This window comes from Chlorocebus sabaeus, chromosome 18 (assembly GCF_047675955.1).
Source record: "Chlorocebus sabaeus isolate Y175 chromosome 18, mChlSab1.0.hap1, whole genome shotgun sequence".
NCBI classification, from domain to species: Eukaryota; Metazoa; Chordata; class Mammalia; order Primates; family Cercopithecidae; genus Chlorocebus; species Chlorocebus sabaeus.
In genome coordinates, this window is record NC_132921.1 from 11,077,669 (window position 1) to 11,099,159 (window position 21,491).

The 21,491-nt window shown below is 35.4% G+C and overlaps 1 long non-coding RNA gene across 1 annotated transcript; it reads left to right on the forward strand.

Annotated features, from left to right (window-relative positions):
• Nucleotides 1–12,295: 12,295 nt before the first annotated feature.
• Nucleotides 12,296–18,823, forward strand: LOC140709043 (uncharacterized). Its single transcript, XR_012089379.1, has 4 exons — nt 12,296–12,573; nt 14,651–14,740; nt 14,863–15,072; nt 18,052–18,823. It is a non-coding gene; the product is annotated as an uncharacterized lncRNA (long non-coding RNA).
• The last annotated feature ends 2,668 nt before the right edge of the window (nt 18,824–21,491 follow it).

Below are 21,491 nucleotides of genomic sequence, written 5' to 3' on the forward strand. Positions count from 1 at the left end.
GCCTGGCAAACAGTAGACACCTGCCTCTAAGGGGTGGTACAATCACTGGGTCCCATGGCTATTGAAGAGTTAAGGGATAACTCAGTCCTGAAAGATTTACAGTCAGTTCATAACAAAAGGCTTTTTTTCCCCTAAACACTTGGGGAAAAAGTAACTTCCTAATGACTACAAGTTGTCATTCCAGCCAGCCCTTGTTGGTTGGCCTGTGAATTTTATAGATCATAAGATGGTATCTTATCTTACTATTTCATACTTTTACAGTATGCTTATAATAAATACGTAGCAGTGAAGATAAAATGAGTATGTTACTTCCTTTCAACACAAAAAGTCTAACTTGTACAGATAAAGTAGAAAAAAGATTTTTAGATATTATCACATATGTTGCTTTCTTAGACCCTGCAAACACAGCTGTTACATTTGCAAAAGAGGGGACAGTCATTGCCCTGGGAGAGTTGTCAGATATATCAGCAATTATGGTAACACATTCTTAGCAACTAAATGTCCAATAAATACGTATTTTCAAAGATGTAAGATTTCATTTTTTCTATTTCCAGACTAGTGCTTGGAAAGTAGGGGGAAGTGGGATTGTATGTTGACCCAGGAGATGTTTGTGTAAAGTTTGTGCTCAACCCCTTGAGATGAGTGAATGAATGAATGAGGAGATACAGTGATGTGAACCTTGAAAGTGGAGGAATCTAAGAGTGACACAACCAGTGCTATATGTTCCAGAGCATATATAGGTGGGGGGAGGTAGGTCTTGCAGAGAAATCTTCTACCCGCTCGGGATGAAGCAGCATAGAGTAGAAATGTCAGTGTGATGTCTTTAACACATTATTCCAGCTGCAATAGGAGTAAAATATCTGATGGCTGTAGAAGTGACAGATGTGTTAGGGACTAAAGAATGTCACACGGCGTTGGCCGTTTCTAACTGAGAGCTCTGGAACTCAGGGCCTTAGGGAGAGGCTGGAGCATACAGGTCAATGCAAAGTAGACATGCAATACAGTATTTAGCCAAAACAAAACAAAACAAAAACCAAAAAGAATGGCATCAAATAAGACTTAGAAGTAGATTCTGGGAAGAGGGAAGCTTCCCATCAGAGACGAAACTGATGTTAACTCTACGAACTCCTTGTACTAAAAGTATTCTCATTTTAAACTTAGAATCCGTTGCGATGTTATTCAAACAAAATGAAAAGAACCAAAAGTGAAGTAATTCCTTATTAGCCAATTGAACCAGGTTTTATATTTTGGTTGGATCTCTTAACTGTAGACTGTAAATTGTTCACAATGATCTGTCTTAGCAACTATTGCTTCATTTTTTCAATTTAATAGCACAATAATTAAAAATGCAACTTTTCTAAGTTATATTAAAAACATAAATAAACAGTTCTATCTCTTAGGGCCAGGCCTAAGAGAAACAGAAAAGATGAGGCAGACACTGAAGAAATGCAAGAAGAACTAGATTATGTCCTTGCAGTAATGACCCACTATTTGTTAACCATCCTTTCATAGAATATCATCCACTGGGAATTAAAAATCACACAATTAGAGCCTCTTCCTTGTGATGCCATATCCTACAAAATCAACCTTGGAAAAGACTGTGAAGTAGAGTATGTGTGTTTACATTGTTTATTTTACACCTGTCCCCAAATGGTCCCTTTTCATAATAGTTTTTCAGTGTTAATTTCTTACTGCAAAGTGCTAATTTAGTCCTGAGAAATATTAGCAATATATAATTACACAATATTCTCCCTTGCCATATATATATAGAGAGAAATATATCACATATCTATATATCATATATATCATATATATATGACTTATCTTCAGGAATCTATCAAAAAGAAGGTAACAATTCCAACTAATGTATACATTTCAGCATACATTTTCCGAAAGGCAGAAATTTAATGTTGGAAACTTAATGGATTAATGTATCAGGAAGACTTTGGGTAGTAAAACATTTGAGTGTTGCAGATATTTTTGTATTTCCATTTACAAACGTATTTTTCCACTAAACACGTATTGAATGACTACTATCGACCACCATTATTGTAACAGAAGAATTAGAAGGTTCTAACCAGATGAAAATCCATGAAAGGATAGTCTATGTAGTAGGAATAGAAAGTGGAGTGTACAATAACCCTGAAAAATATCATTCTTTAAGTTGTATAGAGAAGAGATATGTAGAATTTGAGTGAAAAGACCAGTTAGGAAGCTAACCCAGTAATCTTGGACAGATATATGGGGTTTTGAATTATGATTGTGGTGCTTATACTTTGAAGATCAAATGGACAAGATTTAGTGGTGGACTGATGTTAAAGATGGGAGGGGGCATTAATGAAGGAGAGATACATCAGTTAGGAATGCTTTCAGCTGCAAGTAATAAAATGCCTAACTTTAGTAGCTTAACAAATGGTGGTTATCTTCCCCACTTAAGAAGTCTGGCAGCGAGCACTTGCTGGTAATGGTTCTGTTGTTTACTAGTGCCATCAAAGATCCAAGCTATTTTTCTGTTTTTGAATCTTTCATTGGAGGACATTTTACTGATGTATTTCTTGCCTCTTTGTCATATGAAAGCAATCACAGCTCTAGACATCATGTTCACCTATTAAAAGAAGGAAAAGGTGAGATTTGATGGTATGAGTCACATCTATCCCTTTAAAAAAAATTTGGTATTTATTTATTTATTTATTTATTTAGCTAGGGTTTTGCCATGTTGCTTGGGCTGGTCTCGAACTCCTGAGCTCAAGTGTTCCTCCCACCTTGGCCTTCCAAAGTACTGGGATTACAGCCATGAACCACCCACCGCACCTGGCCCACAACTATCCCTTTAATCTGGACCAAAAAAGCCACAGTGGAAGACTTTTAAAAATCTCTAGTTCCGTTTTTCGTGGTCTAGAAGTTGGTCACAAGGCAACCTCTGACTGCATGCGAGAATGGGAATGTGGGCATCTTGTTTTCTAGACAATGAAGTGAAGAAGGAGCAAAGGAAAGGACATTGGTCAAAGGCTATGGTTGCCAGTACACGGGGTCATCCATAGGAGAGTTAGTGGTGATGCCAGGTTTTTTGTTTTGAGCAATTACAGGGATACTATTTAGAAAACAGTAAGGAGACAGTAGGTGGGAAGAGTTGTAAAGAAAATGTTTTGTTTTAGACATGGCGTGAACATGTTAATTTGAGACATCTCTTAAATATCCACATGGAAATAAGACAGGTGAATATGACTGTGATGACCAAAGGATAGGTAGAACCAGGGACTTCTGAGTTTTCTCACAACATGAATTACATGCATGAGTTTCAAAAGACTGATAACTTCTAAGATCTACTTCCTTCATTTAGACTAAGTCTTTTTTCTGTGGCATTAGGAAAGAAGGAAGAAAGAAAGAGAGAGGGAAGGAGGGAGGGAGGAGGGAAGGAAGGAAGGAAGGAAGGACTAAGAAAATATTTTTTTTTTAAATTAAGAAAATAATAAAAATTATATATGAACAAACACTCAGATTACAGTTTTTAGTTTTGTATGAAAATTATTTTGAGCTTTTCATTTTTCTTTTCAATAATGAAAGGCTTGGAAAAGTTCTAATTATAGCTAGGTAAAAGATATTTTGTATTTTTAAACGTGCTTTGAAATTACTTAAAAACAGAAAATACATTCTTTATTATATGTTTATATATTTTCATATATCTTGTATGAAGTGTATTCTCATAGCAGATAAGGTAAATAGCATTTAGAATAGTTAAAGACAAATTAAATTTAAAAGGGGCTATTATATGAGTCATACATATTCGTTCAACTGGCACACAATGGCAGTCTTTCTGGTGAATAAAAACTTTTTTATTGGTACAGGTGATATTACATGGAACCATAGAAATGGAAAAGTTGTGTTTGTCCAACTTCTCCTAAACCTGACTCAAAACAATATAAACAAAACTTCACAAAACCCTCAGCTAGTGACTTTTTTATTTTACAAAGCATTTTGAGTATTATTGTTTTTCACTTTCATAGAATATGTGCATTTTGAAGCTCCTTATCCTTTTATGTTTTTCCATTGAAAATATGTTCTATAATAAATCCTTTTGATGTAGAACTTTTCTATTTTCTCATTCTTCTCATCCCAGTTCATGGTTATTTGAAAATAATGGGTAAAATGGCAATGAAAGAAAAACAACTAAATTCATTTTTGAGACCTATTTTGTATTTAAGCTACGCATATTTAGTAAAAATTATAACAAAATATTTATCAAACAGGACAATTCAGATTTAGTATATTTGCAGATTCTACATGGAAAAGTGTAAAAAATCACCACTCTGTGAGCTATTTGATAGATTCTCTGAAGCTTCTTACTGGTGCTCTAATTGCTTGCTGCTTTATGGATGCCTTGATTTAGGGTCAGGAATATTTCAATGTGCTCAAAGTCAATGGTGAATATACCATTACATTTGATCATTAGCTATCTTCATTCATGTATTCATGTGGTAACAGTAATTAAACACGTACTATTTTCAAAGTGTCATTATTAGGGGTACTGAGGTCTAGGCCTTGGGTTGACATCAAGAAATTGAAAGAATAGTAGAGTAGGCAACTATAATAGACTACATTAAATTAAAACAAATTGAAAGCAACAGAGATACCAAGAGTCATAAAGGCGTTCTAGAGAGAAAAAAATAGTTCTAATACGGAATATGGAAATTATAGAAGGGGGAATTTCATTTTAATGCTGTAAATTTTGGATAATTAAAGATAAAGTAATATGTATTCTAGACATTTAAATGTGAAAGAATAGTTTAAACCAAGTCATTACAAAAGGAAAAGTATGTGGTGCATTCAGAATATAATGTAATTGAACAAGTCTAGAATATAAAGTATATTGATTGGATGAAGAATGAGGTGAAACGTCTTCAGTCATAGTTTGGGAACCGTGTACAGAATTGGAATTGTATTGTATTTGTACAATGGCGAATCAATATTTTCTTAACAATGTTCCAACACTATCACTGTTGGCAGCATACTCAGTGAAAAGAGCATCCCTACAGTGTGCCACACACTTTCAGAGTGTGTTCCAGATGCCGTTTTCTGAATTATGATAGTGGCAAACCACTTATCTGGTAACTTCGCAGAACATAGTGGCCTTATTGAACTGTAGGCATGAGGTCAAATGGAGCCTTTGACTAAGAACATGTAATCTAGGAGTGCAAAATTTTCCAATGATAAGACTCAATGGTTTTGAAGAAGCCTTTGGGACTAGATAAGAATTCAGGGAAAGGTTAGCATAGTTCCTCTCAACACAATTTATGTGGTGGATAGTTAAATATGTATGTTTCCTGTAGTGGTACATTAGAAGTATTTAATTATATGATAAATATCTGAGTAGGAAAGAAGCTAGGATCACAGTGAGCCACATCTAGGCCAGCTAGAGAGGATGACAATGAAAAATATCTGTAGTCAATGGGTGTCTAAAAATCAAATTTAAGAGGGAATTGTTTCTGTGCAAAGAATGATGCCTGCAATTAGAACAGATTTCTTCTTCCCCACATCCTGCTCCCCTTCATACAACTTTGGCATAACCGCGTTCCTCAAGATTATGATTTTTGGGGAAGAATAAAAGAGACTGTGTGACAGAGATATCTTCAACCTCAGTCTGAACCTGTCGTAACCACAACCCATTTCACTACAAAATGTAGAATTTTTACCATATTCTTTGGGAAAGTACAGACTGAATGAATGTGTCCAAGTGTGTGAGTATTGCTTCTAATCTTTCTCTTCTCTGCAATCTTTTATCAACAGTAACCACAAAATGAAACCTACCTCTATTAGCCCAAATACTTCATTGTGTTTGGATTTATTTTTCATTTTCATTTTAGTTTTTGCAACTCTACCATGGAGGGATTTTAGAATAGATAACACATTTGGACTGTAGCTTATGTATATACTTTAATACCTAATACTATGTAACATTAATATAATAGAATATTATTTATTCCTTGGTTTCAAGGCAACCTCTAAGAAATAGACTATTTTACTTCCTTCTGTGTATTTTTAATCACAAAGCAAAGACCACAAAATAGTGTGGTTAGAATATCCAGTATTCCGGATAAAACTGAAACATTAAAGTAGAAGAATGAGAAGAAATCAGCACCATCTGTTAGATTCTAGGACAGCCAGGCTCACATGAACCACGCTTCCTGGTATGCATATTCTTGCATAATCCTTTTCCGTATTGAATCTCGGCCAGCATTGTGTAACCTATGACATATGGCAGAAGTGATAATGTTTAGCGTATATGGCCTGGCATTTCTGGAACATTCTCCCTTTGAGGAGGCAAGGACTGAGTAAGAAATCTGAGAATTTTGACAAAGCCCAAGCTAGCCATGTGGAAAGGAATCACGGAAAGGGAGCATATTGGCTGCTGCAGACATCCAGCCAGGCTACACACTGTGTGTGGAGCTGCCCCAGTAAATGCTAGTGGAGAAGACTCAGGTGTCAGGTATATTCCTCCTACACAGTCACTCTAGCCTTTCCAGCTTTGTGTATAACCCGGACCAGACACTATGCAGCAGAAATGATCAGTTCCTGCTGTGCCCTGTCTGAACTTCTAACCCACAAAATTGTGAGTTTAATAAAAAAAGTTTGCTTTTTATGCCACCCAGTTTTAGAGTCATTGATTTCACAGAAATGAATGACTGGAGGAGTTCCTAAATCAATTATTTAGATTAATTTTGGAAGTATTTGGAGAAGAGTGTAATGAGAATTTTAATGAGCAATGGGAATTGAGAAAATAGAGAATCTAATGTTAACTTTTCTGAATAGATTCGGATCATATTTTGCTGGAATAAAGTTTCTTAAAGTCTGAATTGTGAAGGCTAACTTTTGGAAAAGAAGAGTTTAAGAAAGCAAAGTCATGCATGTATTTATTTTTAAATTTTTTATTTGTATAAATTTAAGGATACAAGTGCAGTTTAGTTACATGGATACATTGTGCAGTGAAGTCAGGGCTTTAGTATAACCATCACCCAAATAATGTGCATTGAACTCATTAAGTAATTTCTCTTCCATCATTTCCCCACCTGTCTCCCACTCTTCTGAGTCTCCAGTGTCTATTATTTTATACCCTTACGTCCATTTGTACACATTATATAGGTCCCAATTATAAGTGAGTACAACAGGCATTTATTTTCAATTAAAAGCAACACTTTAAAAACTACCATTAAAAATACATTGGTTTAAGTTACAATCACCATTCATTGTGTATATCATTATTGATTTGCTAATTTCAAAGAAAGAGTAGTTATGATTTCAAAAATAACATACATTTTTGAATGAGTTTATTATTCCAATAAAAAAAGATAAAACAAGCATCTAAATTCAAATATTTTATGTGTAGTTGGGATGACAATGTTTCAAAATACAAATGAGTGAGCCTTTTCTCCCTGCCAGGTAGGCTGCAGATACCACTCCCCTCACCATACTTCACTCTGCCCTTGTTCACATGTGAGGCAGGGGATGGGACATCACTGAACTCTATTCAAAGGGCACTGCCACTGCTGTGAGCCTTGTTGGATTTGGTGACCTGGCAAGGACTGAGAGCTTCTATTGTATGTCTCTCTTACCACATCAAGATGCTAGGCTCAGGAAGAGGGTGAGACACAGACACAGAAGGTTGAGAAGCTATCTGTCACTGTGGTTCTTCTGCTCTTGGCAGGGTACATCCTGAGAAAATGAGGAAAGAAACAAGACAGGAGGCCCCAAAAAGTTTGGGGTCTTCAGGGGTTGGGAAGAACTGATCTCTTTCCAGGTGTTCACAGACACCCTGGCTTCCTGAAATCCTGTAGTGGCAAAGAATGGATCCTGTACATTTTACACAGGTACCATGGAAGGTGTAGAAATCAATTGGGTAATTGAGCTGGTAGCCCACATGGCTATCTTTTGGAACTCCTACCAGACCTGAGAGATCAGCAGCCATGGGATCACATGCTCCGTGTTGTTGAATTCAAACCAAGTGTGCTAGCAGCTTTCACCCAGAAGCCAACAACTATGAAGACAGGAGTAGCTGAGGCAAGGGGAAGAATAAGAGGAAAAGTACACTTAGAAAGTGTACGTCAAACTTGGGGCCCATTTCCAAATGAGCTTGTGTAAACTTCCTCTGGAAAAAGAACCTGTGTGTGGAAGTTGGGCAGTGTGACCAGGAGCACAGAGAAAGAAGCTGAGAGTTTATCAGATCAGTCCTCGGGAACCTGTCCAAAAATTTATATTAATTGTAAAAAGACAGGTAGAGACAACAAGTATAAGAATAACATCAGTTAAATAATCATATATATTGCATTTAAACCAATTTTTGACTGCTAACCACCTACAGTTATTGTGTAGCCATCTCATTACTTTGAAATGTTTGTGGTCAATGCTGTATGTCACCTTCCTATAAATGACAAGGAAAACTGTTGATTTGTAAGAGGTAGGATGGCCCCCAAAAGATGCCTACGCTTAAATCCCCAAAGCCTGCAAATATGTTGCCTGACAAAAGGGACTTTGCAGACCTGATTAAGTTAAGGGACTTAAAACGAAGATATTAGACTGGATAATCAGAGTAGGCCTACTGTAATCGCCTGAGCCCTTAAAAGAGGAGAACTTTTGCTGGAGTCAGAAGAGGAAAGCAGAAGAGATGATGCAGAGCAGGAAGTCACTGGGCTTAACAATGGAGAGATGGTGAGCCAGGAAAGGTGGGAAGCCTCTAGAAGCTGAAAATTATCCTGTCTGACAGCCTGCAAGGAAACGGCCACCTCAGCCCCTCAGCTACCTGAAATTTCATTCTGCTATCAGCCTGAATGAACGATTTTCACAGAGCCTCCAGATAAGAGCCCAGGCCACTGACACCTTGATTTTGGCCTTGTTTAAGGCCTAGAGGGGAGAAACCGGCTGAAGTCTCCAGATTTATGACCGAAAGATGTGTCAGATTAATTTCTGTTGTTTCAAATTCCTGAAAGCATAGAAATCTGTTACGGTACCAACAGAAAACGAATATCCTGACTAACAAAATACGGCATTTGACAAAACAAATTTTGCACTTAATATGTAAAATATATTTAGTCTACATCTTGGATGTAGGCAGCAAAAATGCATGCGCCCATCAACTATTGGTTGCTTAGGACTGAGGTTAGGGAGTGCGGGAGGTAGTGCCACGGGACAGTTCTCCAGGCAGCCTCGGACAGACCCAGTACTCCCTCTTTCTTGCTTGTAGCGCTTAAGAGTAACTACAGAATGTGGTGGGAATGCAACATCCTGAGAGTAAAAAGGAGCCACCTGGAACAGTCGGGCTCTGTTCCAGACCCTCCGAGATACAGGATTTCCTTGTATGCTTCAGCTCAGTGGACACGCTATAACCCAGTGTATCCATCAGTGTTACCTAGCTCAGTAACCCCTAAGATATAAAACAAGGATGGGCTGCTTTCTGGGGTCCCTCAGCTGCAGTGTAAGTGGGGCATGTGCAGATAGCAGTCCCTCCACCCTAGGCATCTTTCCTGAGCCTTGGGGACCTGCTCATCCTGGATCCTAGACATCTGCTGTCCCTCGCTGCCTATCTGTAAGGAATAAAGCTGCCTTATGTAACTTGTGTGTGTGGGTGTTCTGTCTCAACAGACTCAGACAAGTTGGCAAACCTGCTCCTTGGTTTCTTCTTTAGTTTAGGAATGCAAAAATTGTTCTAAAATTATATTATGATGCTAGTTGCCCAACTCTTGGAATATACTAAAAATCATGAAATCGTACACTTTAAAAGGGTGAATTTCATGCAATGTAAATTACGTTTCAATAACATTGCGTAAAAGACAAAAACCTTAACAATATCTCCACACTTCTCAGTTTAGTAAAGACCAACATAAAAACATATAAAACCAGTGCTTTTACGCACACACACGCACGCACACATACACACACACACAACACACACACACACAATTGTTTGGTGTTCAGCCACCAAATAATTAAAGCTCTTTCAACTGCAGAATGGGTTGTCACTCAATTAATAGAAATGGCTGAATGAGTAAAAAACAGTAATCACTGAGTCCAAATGCATTTGCAATTACCACTTATAACAATAGAAAAAGCAACTTTTTATTTCTTTTCCTCATGGGGACAATTACATGAAAGAAATTACAAATTATTCTTTTTAAGTGCCATCATGGATCAAATTCTAAATGAGTCAAGACCTAAAGAAAAGAATAATTCCATTAAGGAATAAGAACACAACAAACTTTATATGTTTTTACTGTTTTTTTTTAAATTTATGAACTGAAAAGGAAAATTAAGCTGTATTTTCTTCTCATGTTAGAGATAATTTCTCATTAATTAAAAAGTATTTTGCATGCTTTGAAAGACTGTGCACATTAGGCTGAGAGCATCTATAATGATATTCATAAAGCTTTACTCTAAAGATATGTCAGTATATGTGAACACTGAATTGGCTCACAAAACTTGTGATATTGAATGTTATACTCGGGAATTTTTCTTTGAAATCATTTGTCTTATTATTTAAAAAGAAGGAACACAATAGGCCTATTTTCTGACAGTTTAATATGGTTATTACAATACATACAAATGCATTATTTTAAAAATATGCAAACACCTAAAAATGGTAGTGTTAGACTCTTGAGGTTTTAACGCTGGGTGAATGATTTAAATCTTCATTTAATCTTTTATTTTATGCCAAGAAAGAAACAAAAAGGTTTGAGGAGAAGACATTGTAATACAATTTAAAGTTATTATTTTGATCATTGTTTTTCTTTTGAAAGCAGTATTTTCAGCTTATATTCCTTTGACAGAAATACAAAGGTTACGTATACTTTATTTTCCCCTAACATTTAAAATTCTTCACGTTTTTATTTGTTTTGGCTTGTTCTGCTTTCTTTTCATTCATGTCATCTGTTATGCAGAGCTTGTCATAGTGGCATGAAATGCATGCCTTAGAACATAAACCATTTTAGAAGTATCTTTTGTAGCCAGAGATAAAGCAAAAAATAAAAATAAAAAAATACGTGCATTAACATTTTACACAAAATAAGAACACTTTAAAATCCTGAATCTACTTTTGGGTATGCCTTAGACTTAGAAGATTCAAGAAGTAAAAAAAAATACCGTTGTTTAATTTATTCTTCACCTTTCAAATACATTTTTGGAAAATGTGATTTTTTTTTTCCCATTTTGAACTAAAACTCTCAAATAGGATATCTTTTTAGAAGTAAACATATCTTGGATAAATGCCATCTTCATTTTAAGAAGAGAGAAACGAAAAGGGAAAGAGAACATTTTGCCAAAATCTTGTACTTAGGTATAAAATCATACTAAAATCATACCATAATAGGATTAAATAAAAGCAATGTTGAATATACGAAATAAACTTAAAGGTCTGAGAACATATCTGAAATTCTGAGTTAGTTCATGATCAAGGTGAAGCTGAGACATATCTGAGAGCAGAAATTCTCTGTTACTGTTAAGTAAATCTTACCATGAAGAAATTTATGATATATAGGCTTTCGCTGGAATGAGGTGCTATGAAATCCACATGCTATGAAATCCAATTTTGCTCAAAGATTAACTGATATGGTTTGGCTCTGTGTCCCCACCCAAATCTCATCTCGAATTGTAATCCCCATGTGATAGGGAGGAATCTGGTGGGAGGTGATTGTATCACGGGGGCAGTTTCTCCCATGCTGTTCTCATGGTAGTGAGTGAGTCCACACCACATCTGATGTTTCAAAAGTGTGGCACTTCCTCCCTGTCTCTCTCTTCTGCCACACTGTGAAGACGATGTTTGCTTCTCCTTCATCTTCTGCCTTAATGTAAGTTTCCTGAGGCCTCCCCAGCTATGCAAACTATGATTGAGTCAACTAAACCTCTTTCCTCTGTAAATTACCTAGCCTCAGATTGTTCTTTATAGCAATGTGAAAACAGACTAATACATTAACCCAATAAAGATTGAGTTTGGAATGTTATTTAGACAGAAAATGTGCTAAAATTGCCCTAGCTTAATTTTGACTCCATGCTACAACTGCATTCATTTGCTCTAACAGAGGTGGGTATCTGAATTAGGACTCCGCTGTCAGTGAGATCAGCTAAGAGCTCACTGAAGGCTGAAGCTCCAAATATTGAAAAGAGTCAATTCTAAGGTATTTATTATAAGAAAGAAAAGTTAAAGGCGTTCACTTTTAATAAATTCCCAAACCAAATCAAATCAAAATCCAGGTACGTGGAAGAAAGAAATGAAGACTGTAATTAGTGCAAGTCATAACAGCAATAGTGAATCCCCAGTGCAAATATTGGGTAAGCTTTAACTCATTTAATGAACATTTATTTAGTGTCTTGTAGTTTTGCTAGGTAACGTGAAGAACAGTATTAAGAGGAATACAGTTCATTCTCTCATGAAACTGACTTGCTCAGGAGAAATAAACCCATCACATGGAACATGAAACATGAGAAACGAAGTACTGTTTACATCTGAAACACTTGGGGAGCAAGTCAGCAGCATACCTGAGGAGGAAGATAGAATACTCCAAAAGCCTGGCTACTGGAGGACTATTGGAAGAAGTGAGTCTATGAGTGTCAAGGCAAAAGACAGTCATTACATGAGGAAATTATTGACCTAAGATTCTTTTTATTCATCCTGCTAATAAAAGAAGATTGTTTACAGAATCTGCAATGGGGTTCAACCTACAAGTATGAATTAAATAGATTAGAGGCAAAGTATGACGTCTAGATAAAACAATGCAGATGACAAAGACAATACGTGTATTGGCATATATACGCGCAATAACTGAATTAATTTAAAAAACTTAGCAAGTATTGATTAAAAATCTACCACGTGATCAGCAACGTGTTAGGTGCCAGGGGAGCTTAGTCTAGATAAGGTGAGAAGACAAACATACTGAAAATAGCTTACAAATACTGTAAAATAGGATATTAAGTATTTAAGTGTGTGATATAGACCAAAATGTGAATGTTTGAATAGAGAGTCTGGTGTTTTATGAAGTATTAGGGTAGAGTTTACTGGATACCTAGAAAAATGGCAATAGGAGGGTTCTTTTGTACTTAAAGAATTTGAAAAATTTAGACTGGGAAAAAGGAACAGAGAGAAAGAACCATATGAGCCGGAGAATGAAATTATACGCAAAGCCACTGAAAATAGCATAAGTAATTAAAAAGTAGTTTGGAGTTGTGTGCAATTAAATAAGAAGTTGAGTGAGGGATTGTAGGGCTTGGTGTACCTCAAATAGTGAGATGAAGCATCTGGATTTGGTTTAAATGAAATAAGAAAGAATAGAAGTAAATCAGAAACTTGGAATCAATAGCATGTAAAAAAAGGATTAGTTTTAAACATAGACATGTTTGGGAGAAGACTTACTCAGAGAAAAAATTTCTGATTTTTACCTGAAATAAGCAAATAAAATTAACAATAAACCCTTAGAAATGGAATTCAAAGCAGTGTTTATTATTACAGCAATATATAGCTTGACATCCAAAAGACATGCTAAAAGTATATTTCAAAGTGTTTATGCTAATATCAATGTAGTGAATCTACATACTATGAAACTACTTTCAATATAAAAAGTAATTTTATGGTTATGTTTTATTAAATTGGTAATTCTATACACGCTTTTACTGTGGAGGACTATGTTTGATATAGGTAATAATACTGTACTCTTTATTAATGAAAAAATGAATTTAAATTGTTAAATATTGTAATTCAGTTATTTTCAGCACTAGAGGAGTTTGAACAACCGACACTTTTGCAAATACTTGTTAGGCAATGTGACTAAAATTAAATGGTATTCAAACAGATGTCCATACAAAAACCTGCACATGAATGTTTATATCAGCTTTATTTATAATTATCAAAACTTGGAAGCAACTAAAATGCCCTTCAGCAGGTGAACAAATAGACTGTGGTACTTCCATACAATAGAATATTGTTCAATACTAAAAAGAAATGAGCTCTCAAGTCACAGAAACACACAGAGGAACTGTAAATGCATATTACTAAGTGAAGATGTCAACACAAAAAGACTACATAACTATATGACTCTGAGTGCATTACATTCCGGAAAAAAGAAAGCTACAGAGGCAGTGAAAAGTTCGGTGGATGCCAGAGGTTTTGGGGAAGTGAGGGATGAATAGGTGGAACACGGGAGTTTTAGGGCATTAAAACCATTCTGTTTCACACTACGATATTCGACACACATAATTACACTTCTGTCAAAACCCATAGAATGTACAACACAGAATGAAAGTTCAAGAAAACTATAAACTCTGGCCAATAATGACCTGCCTATATATTGGCTCATTTATGGTTAACAAATGCACCAAACTAATGAGAGATGTTGATAGTGGGAGAGGCTGTGTTTGTGAGTGGGATGGGGAGTGGTGTTTGGGAACTCTATACTTTCTGCTTAATTTTATGCTAAACCTGAAGCTACTCTAAAAACGTTTATTAATTTTGGAAAAGTTGGTGACCTTACCAGGGTTGGTATTTAAATAATAGATATGTTTTATTTGACACTTCGGTAAATAATTTAGTAAAACATAACAATGTCAAAGAGAAAGAATGGTTGCAGAGATTGCAAAATGCTGATCCAATATCCATTCCCCACATTTTCCTTGCTAACAGTACCGATTTTGTTGGAAGTGAAAATCCAGACAGCTAAAAAAGCTACATTTCCCAATGGCGTTTCCAGCTTTGGCTGGCTCTAAGGCTGTGGTAAGTGGAACTTGCTCGGTGGAATTTTTAAGAACGCTCCTCAAAAGTGAGCACTTCAAGACTCATGCTTTCTGTTTCGTCTGATCTGTGTCTTTGTTTTTATTTTTCTGGCCTTTAATCAGCCTCTTCGTCATGGCTAAAGTGAGTATTTGATGTGACAGGAAAAGCAGTGATTTTGTGGCCACACAGCAGCTATGAGGAAAGATGAGAAAAATCAAAATGCCATGGCTCTGAGATCCTTCGGCAATGGAACTAAATCCATGAACCACCCCAATCCAGATTCAATTCATTTACCTTAACCACTGCTTTGCAGATTTCTGTTTCATCCTAAGGTAAGTTTGAGTCGATGTACACACACTGACATGTGACATTGTTCCTCATGATTATAGCATCTCCCAAGTGGAATCCCCACTACCTGGACTATGACATACTTATCAGCTGAAGACCATTGTTTCTCTTAAGCATTCTTCAAAATCTGTATCTTTATTCTTGTCTCTGTGTCCATCTGTATTTGTGTCTCTACCATCTATATCCTTTCTTTTTCTGTCTCTCTCTCTCTGTATGTCTACTTTAAAATTTATCAAATTGTTTTTAAAACTAATAAGAAACATTGGATTTTTATACCATCCTTATATTTATTGTTTAGAGCACACTAGATAGGTAGGTAGGTAGGTAGGTAGGGAGATAGAGAGATAGATAGATATGGATAATGGGATAATGTCCTACATATTTATACCAGGTTGTTTGTTTTTTTCCACATAAATTATCTCAATCACAAAACGATTTTGTTTTCCTAAATTTAATACAGCTGATTCTATTTTAAAACTAGAACTAAATTATCTTGAATATTTTCTCTTCAGAAAGGCTGAAAACTACAAGCTACTTTAGATTGAAAGTGCTCAGAGTTTTTGGCTGCAGAGACATCGCTTCATCTAAGTTAAAGTATTCCTTTACATACATTAATCTATATTTTAAAAATTCTGTTTCCTTTTAAAATACTTCAATTTTCTGATTTTTAAACAAGTTTTTCCTAGATACTAAATAATTTTTAGAATTTAATAAATTATTCATACAGATGCAGTAAACCTCAGTTCTCTTCGATGCTGCGACACTCTTTATAAATTGAGAACTTCATCATAATTTCATGTCTAAATAAACCAGTTACTCAATTCAACTATTATATTAGAGTAACAATGCTGTTACTTTAAAAGGCCAAATTCTTTTTGCTTTATATAATTTCGACATTTAAACACATTTATACAGATTAAAAGTCTTCCACATGTTTTTTTCTGTTCTCTCACAATATTTTTTTATTATAATATTTTTAAGGTATATGAAGAAGTAAACTACTCAACAACTATACATTTTATAATTTAAAATACCTTTAAATTATCTTTTCTTTGTTTGAAGTATCATTATGAACTCAATTCTTTATGGACTGGATATTTTTCAATTAACTAAAGTATTCATCTTTGGATGCTCAAACTGTCAACAGCTCATTCAATAGGAATTCCTTTACGTGCACTTTTGTTATGATTCCATTAACCATGGAAACATATTCTGCTTTGTGGCACCAGAGCATGTTTCAGCTTGGACATATGGAATTACCACAAACTTGTTCTTATATTATGATATAAAATATCTTTTTTTGGCCAGACATAGTGGCACACACCTGTAATCCTAGCACTTTGGGAGGGTGAGGTGGGCAGATCACTTGTTCTCGGGAGTTTGAAACAAGTCTGGACAACATACTGAGACCTCGCCTCTAAAAAATATACAAAAATTAGCCGGGTGTGGTGGCATACACTTATAGTCCCAGCTACTTGGGAGGCTGAAGTGGGAGGAGAGCAAGACACTGTCTCAAAAAAAATTTTTTTTTCATATTTAATGTGTTATACTATTCATTATCATGTTACAGTATTTATATTGTACCAATGGTTGTTATGTATCACTCCAAATGGTTCTCTTACGTGGTCTTGTTTGGATCCAATAGCAGTCAAAGTCTTCAGATTTCCTGTAGGGAAATTCAAGAGATGATGCCTCTCTAGAAATTTCTCATAATTAGCCCAGAATAGTATGTGCAAATATGTGCTGTAGAGGTTTGGTCAAAAATCTCCTTTTGACTAACATGACAAATCCAACTTTACTTCACATGTCTGTTTTTTAAGCATTCTCGTTTTAACCACATGAATCCCTCTTGTGAAATCCAAAATTTCAGAGGGTATTGGAAAATATAAATCTATTTCCGTGACAAATTATGACTTCCAAAAACTACTGAATAATTTTAGAAAAGGTTTACAAGGTATACATAAATACTAAATGTAATATTATTTTATAGAGTCTATAAATTCTGTTTATAAATTCAAATTTTTAGAGTTGTATTAGCTTACAAAATTCTAACTTATTTAAACCCTAAAGTCTTTCAATGACAATTCTAAATTCCTGTTTCATTTATTTAAGATTTTGTCTACATTTAGTGAAGAAATGCAAATACTTGCAGGAAACTAGATTGATATGTCCCAAATTTCCAAATTTGTATTACTAGTAACTTCTCATTTCCACAAAGAAAAACAAAATATTCTTCTAAAGCAATTAAGGTACAATAATAAACTTTTCAGTTTTGTTATACAATGTATGCTTTTTAAACACATTTTAAAATGTAAATTGAATTTAACATTTATCTTTAAAATTAGAAAAAAAGTGTTTTAGAAAAACAAAGAGATTTATAAATTATTCTTTAACCAATGGATAGGGGACTGGGGAAGACATTCATTCCTCTCACCTTTCTTTTCGTTTAAAAAATTTTTTAGTAATTATTTATTATTATTATTATTATTATTATTATTATGTTCCAGGGTACATGTGCAGGATGTGCATCAGCCTCCCACCTTTTTAAATCTGAACTTTTGCTATTGGAAGATTTAAACCTGACTCTTTACAAAATAAAGACCTTTTTGCCTTGGATTAGTTAATCCTTTTATCATTTTCTTGGCTTGAGGCCTGCCCTTATCACCCCATTAGTTAAATTTATTTCTAAATATAAGACCATACTTTTAAAAAGAGAGAATTTTCAGATTAACAGGTTCAATTCTCATAATTTTCACTTCATAAAAATGATTCACAGATACTCTTTTTTTAAGCTAGAAACACATACATTTAAGCAAAGAATGTAAACAGAAGTCTTCATATTTTTACCAACAGAATGTCTTGTTTTTCATTTTTTAAAAACTGTTTTGAGAAGCAGCTGTGCTGGGATCTCCAGTTTGGCATTCCATATTGGTTCTGCCCTTCTTCACCTTGTCTCACTCCAGGATGCTGACTTCTTGCCACATCAACAGGGATTTTCCTCTCCCTCCTATTGGCCACTGAAAATCCCAGCAGATGGTCAGAGAAAGTCAGGAGAGTGAGATGAGAACATTTATTTTCCCCAATCCCTTCGAAGTCTCCTAAGGTGAGAGGTGTCTCTGCAGACCTTTCCTTCATGCTGTTCTCCTTCATTTTCTGGTAACTGGAATGGTGACCTTCTAATGTGAAATCAGAATGTTAACCTTCTACTTGGAAAGCAACAAGCTCCAAATCCTCTTTGAAGAAAAATAAATATTGAGGACCTAAAAGATTGAATACATTTATTTTCAGCATGTTCCATAAATATATAAAAATATATAATGCATAAAATCTGGGTATAAACTCTTCATGGATATGACTTCTATCAGACAAAAAAAGCAAATTTAATTAAAAATTAAATGGAGATATAATTATATGTAAATTAAGCAATTTTCAATGTATTATTTTAATTTGATGAATGACGTTTTGCTGAAATTAAATTATCCTTCTCAGGTTTGTATTTTTCTGCTGTCCACTGGTTCTCTAGAATTCATTGCACCCATTCTGCAACATGGACAGGGGTGACATCATTCTTCTCCTAATTGTGTTGTTTTATTGAACTTTCTTTGAAACTTTCATTTGTACCTTACCATATGACCTTCACTACTACAAATATATGATTTGCCTGTTTTTGTGCCTCTTTTATTTTCTCTTTAATTTGTGGCAATTAAAGCAATACTACTTGGGGATTTTTGTCATTTTAATCATGATCCCACCTGCTGCTGCTGAAATTATATGTCAGTAGTTGGGTATAAGGTGGTCATCAGGATGATTCCAATGTATAATCAAAATTGAAAACTACAAATTACGTATTTGAAACACCGAACAATCCCTGATAATATATATCCTCAGGTCCTGTCTTGATAAATGCTTGCATAGGTTATTATAATTGCCTCCCACTCAGCAACATCTGAAATTCACGCTCTGCACTAAAGCCTGCCCTCCTCCCCAGACTAGCTTCTTACTACTCACAACTTTGATTTCCACGGTTTGAGTGAATGCGGACTGACTTAAAATACTTCACTTACACTTGATTGTGTGATGCCTTTAGGTCTTTCTTCCTGAGTACCATCTGTTTGGAATGCTTTCATCACATTTATGAACTTGATAATAATTACTTCTCCTTTAAGTATCAGATTAGGTATTATTTTCTTTCTCTGATGCTCCATGACTATGCAAAATTTGTGTTTTCTACAAACACACAAATATACATCTATATCTCTATATATCTATACATATGTATGTATTAAGTGGATTGGTGGCGTGCACATCCCCCTGATTGCAAGTGACCCAGAGGCAAGGCATTTTCTTGTTAATCTTTTGCCCAGTGCTGAGCACACGCTCAGTAGTAGATGCTCACATGTTGATATGGTTTGTGTCCCCACCCAAATTTCATCTTGAATTGTAACCCCCGTAATGTAACTCCACATGTCAAGGGAGAGACCAGGTAAAGGTAATTGAATCATAAGAGTAGTTTCCCCCATGCTGTTCTCATGATAGAGAGTGAGTTCTTCTGAGATTTGATGGTTTTATGAGGGGCTCTTCCACCTTTGCTCCACACTTCTCCTTCCTGCCGCCTTGTGAAGAAGGTGCCTCACATCTCCTTTGTTTTCTGCCATGATTGTAAGTTTCCTGAGCCCTCCTCCAGCCAGGCTGAATTGTGAGTCGATTAAACCTCTTTGCTTTATAAGTTACCCAGCTTCAGGCAGTTCTTTATAGCAGTATGAAAATGGACTAATGCACACCTCTTGGTTTTGGAGAAGCATTTTGTCTTCCTAGGCCATGGTGGAATGGATAAGCTGGGAAACTTTTATATGGACTTGAGAAAGGTCTCAGGTTGCTTGCTAGGGAGAAGACCCAAGGAAAGTGCCCTAACAGATTTTCACAATTTAAGCAGAAAGAGTGGTAAGGAAAAAATGTTCCAGGAAGAAAATGGGAATGGGCAAAAGCACGGAGGGTAAACAGCAATGAGAATTTGATAATTACAATTAGTTCAGTAGAGTTGGAGGAGGGTTCTTGTGGGATTATGTGGCACACCTAGAATGAAGAAGGGTTTTGTGTATTTTGAAGGTTGTCGGCAGCTCATGCAGGACTTTCAGCCAGAGAATGACAAGATTAGACTTGTAATTTGGAAACATCACATTAACTTGAGTTTGGGTATGAATATCTAGGAAAAAATAAGAGTATAGGATCTTATGAGCATCTGCATTCATGTGGTACTTACAAGAGGAATAATTTAAGAAGATAGTGAGATAAAAATATGGAAGATGCCAAAAAGGAAGAGGCTGATATCAAAGAAATTAAGAAGAATGTGTTACAAACAAGTGTTACAGAAATATCAAATGCAAGAGGAAGATCAAGCAAGAGAGGGGTTCCTTGGCTGTAGAGAACAGCCATTCGCTTTGATGAAAGTCCTGTCCAGAGAGTGATAGAGTTGAACACTGAGGAAAGGAGACACAGAAAACTGAGTATGTGAGGCAGTGGGAGGCATTAGAAACCAACAGGAACCCTCCTCTTCTGAGGTCACAGCAGGACAGCTTTTCGTCAGACTTCTCTCTCGCCTGAAAGCTCTAGATTCATCTCAGGCTGAGTTCTTGTGTCACTTGGAATTACCGTTTGAAATTAGATTTTGGGGGAGATAAAATATCAAAAATTAAAAGGATATTTGAACACTAGATTAAGCTAAAATCTGCTGAGAAACTGGCAACTCATTTAGCCAAGTGGAAATATAATATTTTAAAAATAAAAACAGGAGTTATTATTTCAAAGAATGTAAGTTCTTCAATATGTGAGAAACTTTGTTGTCTTCAATAATCAAGGACATGATAAATTAAACATAAACCAAAGAAAATTGTTCCAAGATCCACAATATTTGCTTTCTAGTTGGATTACTCAAAATACAATGAAAAACATTTTGCAAAAATTTTTTTCAGAGTAGACCAATAAAATAAGAGAATTCTGTAATATTAACAGAGAGAAAAACAAATTCTAATTGTCATTAGTATATCATTTCATGCAAAAACTATTTTTGAAAGTCTTATAAATAAGTCCGTCACATCCAACTTTAAACATGACAAAATTCCCTTTTCTGAGTTCTGAAATGAACTTTCTATATTCATTTAGCATTTGTTGTACAGTTTCCTCTTTCTAATTCTGGAATAACCAGTCAATTTACTTCAGAATAAAATTACTCTCTCTTTTTAACACACACACGCGCAACATACCTTGCCTTCAAGGTTGCACTTCTGCAACTGTTACTCCTAGCAGGACTCACTAACTGAGTATGTTAATTTGTACTACAACAACTTCTGTTTCATGGAGAAAACTAGAAAGTTGATAATTGTGAGATGTTTGTCATACATCAGCA